Source organism: Phalacrocorax aristotelis, unplaced genomic scaffold, assembly GCF_949628215.1.
Source record: "Phalacrocorax aristotelis unplaced genomic scaffold, bGulAri2.1 scaffold_217, whole genome shotgun sequence".
Taxonomy (NCBI): Eukaryota; Metazoa; Chordata; class Aves; order Suliformes; family Phalacrocoracidae; genus Phalacrocorax; species Phalacrocorax aristotelis.
In genome coordinates, this window is record NW_027441249.1 from 15,499 (window position 1) to 20,640 (window position 5,142).

At 51.6% G+C, this 5,142-nt stretch overlaps 1 long non-coding RNA gene across 1 annotated transcript; it reads right to left on the reverse strand.

The window, feature by feature from the left end:
- Positions 1-318: 318 nt before the first annotated feature.
- Positions 319-4,837, reverse strand: LOC142051178 (uncharacterized). Its single transcript, XR_012658341.1, has 3 exons — positions 4,082-4,837; positions 1,000-2,719; positions 319-799 (listed from the first exon to the last, which is right to left on the reverse strand). It is a non-coding gene; the product is annotated as an uncharacterized LOC142051178 (long non-coding RNA).
- Positions 4,838-5,142: the final 305 nt, after the last annotated feature.

The window sequence follows — 5,142 nt, forward strand, 5'->3', positions numbered from 1 at the left end:
TGTTTTAAAACCCTGTATCTCGATGCAGAATTTTTGTATCCTGAAATCCGTTATATAATATAGGAGAGAGAAGTTCTTATTTCAAAATCCCTTTATACATCTATAAATTAATATTACACATGTCAATATATATAAGAGGTTTTTGTAATAGCCCCCCTGAATTTTCAGGCATTTTGGGGCTGTAACCCCCCTTTTTGGGGGGGAACCCCTACATGACGCCCCCACTCACCTGTTCCTCTGTCGCATTATCAGCTCCCCCAGTGACACCGGGGCACCCCACATGACATCATCACACCCCCCCCAGGACTCCCTCTATTTTATTCACCCCCAAGAAGGGCACTAAACAAGGGAATCTGCTCCAACCTGCAGCTCATTACTTTAATAGTGCCATTTACAAAGGTACACGCACACCCCTCCCACACCCCCCAGAAAAGGGGGAGCTCTGCTAAAATCTAAAAGGTGGGGCAGCCCCCCAAACAGCTGCAGCCCCCCCAGCCCCTGTCCGCAGGCTGGCGGCTGCCCCACGGCAGAGCAGGAGCGTGCCAGAGGACGGTGTCACGTCTCTCTCGGGCTCCGCTCGGACATGTTCCCGCACTGGGACGGGCTCCCCGGGGTGACAAACAGCCCCGGTCCCTGGGGGCCCCGACTCTCCCCACCGGGCAGCCCTCGCGGCCGCACCTGCGGGGCACCCGCTGGAGACAGAGCCAGGAGCCTCCAGGCCGAGGGATGGCCCCTTACCTTCACCACGCTTAACGACCGGCAGGCATCTCTTGAGCATCACGAGACACTTAGACGACATCTGAAAAACAGAAATCCCAAACTATATTTCAGCACGTTAATAAAATAGCACAGAAGAAAATGGAGGAGCTCAGTCAGCATAAGGGGTAGGAAGGAAATTGAGCCGCAGGAAGATTCCAGGCACACGGGTCATGTCAAAACACAACACATCCTTTAAAAGCTAGAGTGATTGGAACGCTTGAAAACGGTATTAAGACTAACCGATACCATTTTGAACAGATCCTTCGCGTAACACTGAACGCTCTGGCTGGTGCTGGAAAACGTCTCATCCCTTCCTTACGGCACCGCTGCGGGGAGATAACCCCGTGAGGCTGCGGGGCAAAGTTGTACCGGAACCGGAACCTCCGCTTACAGACCCACCGCAGCAGCTACAGCCCTCGCCCTGCCGCCGCACGTCTTGCTGCCTGGCTCCACGAAGCCTGAAGTGAAGCGTGTCAAACTTGAAAGAGTAACGTAAAAAATTAAGAATAAATCTCAGTAATTCACTTTGTGCTGAGAAGGCGGGCGCGTGTTTACGCACATCCAATATGAGCGTCTAGGCTCTAAAAGCTTTCCATTTTCCTTCTGCGTTCATTCAACTCGCACAGCCGTTCACGCGCGTCATTCCATTATCTATCTCCAAAATACACAGCAGCAACGTGACTGGGGAGTTTTGGCGCGTTACGGAGTCGGGAGGGACGTCCGCCCAGCTGCCCCGCCCAAGAGATGCTGCTGAACTGCCAGGGAAACGCGCGTCGAAAGCGAGACTGAAATAAAATACTTAAGAGCGCTCCCTCAAAATACCGGCAGGAAACACCCCCCCACAACATTCAGTCGCCCCTCATTAAATATTTACAACAAATACCTACCTGCTTAAGTACACCTAACAAATCGTACCCTACATCTGCTTGGCAGTTACAGCTGAAAGAGCGCAAGTCACATCGTAAATCAGACGATGTTAGCTTTTTTTTAAACTTTCATTTATGACAGAAGAATCGGTGAGTGAAGAGATCCCCGATACAGTTTTACTTTTTTGGGGGGGAAAAAAATACCACAACAAAAAACCACACAAATCAAATCCCCTGTGTTGCAATACACGGGGCTACCAAGAAGGACCGGCAGACCTGCTAATGCGTTTGGCTGTACCGAAGCATGCAGGGGAACCGTATTTTATGGTATCTCGACTGTTACAACTGAGAACCCAAGCACTACCAATGCCATCAACCTTTGGAGTATGTGCTGTGCTTGGATCTCCGCAAGGACCATGGATTTTTTTATCTTTAAAAAAAAGCAATACTTTGCAAGTCTTGTGCTGATGAGTTCTACTGACAAAGACATCGTCTCTAAGATGCACTCTGATGGCAAGTTCATAGAATGCAACCTCACTGAATAAGAAATATCTCAATTCTTCAAAATCTCTTTCTAACCAAAGTCACACCGTGGGGCTTTCAGATGGGTCAGATTATGCATCCTTTCACAACAAGAAACACACCAGCTAACCAGGATATTCTTGCAGTGGCCAGGTGCCTCTTCATCATAAGAAAAAAACCCAGAGCCAGCAATAAGTATCACACAGGTCAACACAGATCTCTTCCAGAGCACCCCCCTCATCAAAACGAACATGCCCATCGGCTCACCTGCTCTGCACAGATTCCAGCATCACACCCCGCTTCCGTCATCGCTTGTGGCACCAAACGTATCAACACTCAGTAAACTACCGTTACGCTCGTGAGAAATCACCGCCCCGTGACTTCCTCATTACTACCCAGCTCACTTCTAATGCTCATACGCCGTTCCAAAGACGGCCCACGTGTTACCTACAAAACTGAAGAGCTCGACGACGGACCACAGCATTCTCTGGTCTTAGATGCTGGCCGCTGCCCCACCTTCTCAGACCTCTCATAGGCGTGCGGCAGCAGCACTCCGAGCCTGCCAGCGGCACCTGCAAAAAGCCAAGCGAAAAGGCACCTCCTGAGATGCTGCCCGATGCCACAGCCTGCCCGCACCGATCCCCGTCTCGCACCCCTTTCCCTCGACAGCCTCCCACCCGGCCTACGTCACTTGCAGCTGAACATGGCACCTCGCCCGCCGTCCGTAACACCCAAACGACACGCGTTGCTTATAACTTCACCAGCAACACAACACCTCAGAAAAGAGCTGCTACTTCAGCCCACCAATCACCACTTGCCTTGCTCGACTTGCCTCCTTTGCTCATTGCTACGCTACTTCAAAACCAAAACAAAAGACAAACGCAAGGAGCAATGGAGTCATAGAGGCATCGGTCACATCTTCCCTCTATATACACCACGCACCAACTCACCCGCTTACATCGGTCCCCTCAGTTCCCCTCCGTCGCCCTGCACGACTCGTCCCTCGGCATCTCCAAAACCAATACGAAACAAGTCGCCTGGTTGCACAGCAGTACCTTAACTGTTCCTGAACACCGACTATAACCTGCCATTAAAAACAAACATATGACATCAAACATGAAGCCCTACGCACGTACAAGCTTGAACACCCTGCAGAGGTAATCTGCTCAGCTGAACTCTAGCTGCCTCTCCCAGATAGCCACGGTCACGGCCTCCGAGCCCACAAAACGTCACGGTGATTACGGTCCTTGCCTGCTGAGGAGGGCCACTCCATCCGAGATGACGGTACCACCTTTCCCCCAACAGCCTTAGCATAGCAACAGATGAACCCTAAGCTCTCATCGCTGTGCCACCTACCTGACTCTACACGGCCAGCAAGGCGGCTCCGAGCCAAACTCGCAAAACGCACACACCAACGCTATGAGAAACACTACAAACTGCGCGCCTCCAAGACGAGAGAACGCTCTTGGCAAACACAGAGACAACTGGACGGAAGAGCTCGTCCAGCAACAAGACCTGCAGAACCCTGACAGTGATGCAAGGAGGCCCTAACGAGATCCAAAATGATTAGAAGAGCGTCAGGGCCCGTGACAAGAAGTTCCTCTCAAAACTGAGAGGGAGGAGGCACAAGAAGCCCAGCTACAAGACCTAAGAATGTAAGGATGCAGGGAAGAAATCACGCTCCCTGAAAACAGACAGCGACAGAGCAGAGCTGTTCACGCATCTGGGAACGACGCCGCAGACGACAACTGCCCAGAAACTCCTCAAACATCAGAGCGATCCACGCTTTAAACTGTAACGCAAAAAGCAGCACCCGATGGGCGCCGGCCCCACAATTAGAACCTTGCCAGCCCCTAGGGATAGCGCTGTGCTCCTGAGAGCAAAGAGAACAAAGTCACCAGCCCCATGCGCCCCCTCACTGCGACCCAGCTCACCTGAAATGCTCCTCAAATAGCCTTCAGTCGCATCTTCCCTTTAATCCTGCACACGGACCCGCTGCCTTAGTGTGCTCTACTCAGCTCTGCTCCATCACCCTGCACAGCTCCATCTTCATCCTCTGCAAGAACAGCATGATAGAACAAGTCACCTGGACGCACAGCAACAGCTTAACCATTCCACAGGTCTTGCTTCCACGTAGGAATACCATCTAGAGCCCAACTACTGCATGCCATTAAAGGAAATACCTTCAATCAAATGTTAAGCCCCACGCACGTACAAGCTTGAACAGCTGAGAGGTGCCCTCTGCTCAGCTAGCACTCTAGCTGCCTCTCCCAGACAGCTACGGTCATCCCCTCGGCACCCACAAAACACCCCGGAAATTACCATCCTCGCCTGCTGCCAACGGCCACTCGCTCCGACGAGGGTTGTACGGGCGTTGCCAAAACAGTCTATGCATATTAACATTAACCATATACTCTTATTGCTATTCTTTCCCCCGCTCTACCATTGCTACACCCCCAGGTGGAGCAGCTCTGACACAGGCATCGACGTGCACGGACCGACACCGCTCACAAATACTACAAGCGACGCGATCGAGGCACCTAAGAAAATTCTCACCGAGACGACGGACTTCCGGCCCAGAGATGCCACCGGGCGAGAAGATCTATACGGCAGCGAGGAAGAAGCTATAGCATCCGCAGAGAAGTCACGTACCATCATCACCTGCAATAAAACCATATACCCACAACTAGGACGATGTACGAGCGACAAGCCACTCTTAAAGACCTCAGAACGTTCAGGTGCAGGGAACAGGTCCCAGAAAAGGGCTCTGCGTATTCAGACTGCTCTTCAGCAGCAGTACTGAGGCCGCCTTAATCACCGCTGCAAAAAGATGACCTTCTATAAAGGTCTAATATTTCAGACACAAGACAAATCTATGCAGTAGACTTAAAATGCGAGAAAGGAAGCTCTCGGTTACCATTATGCCGATGAGCCAGGGCTTGCAAAACCCTCAATATTGCTACCTAGGTGCCTGCTCAGCACGGAGAACAACAGA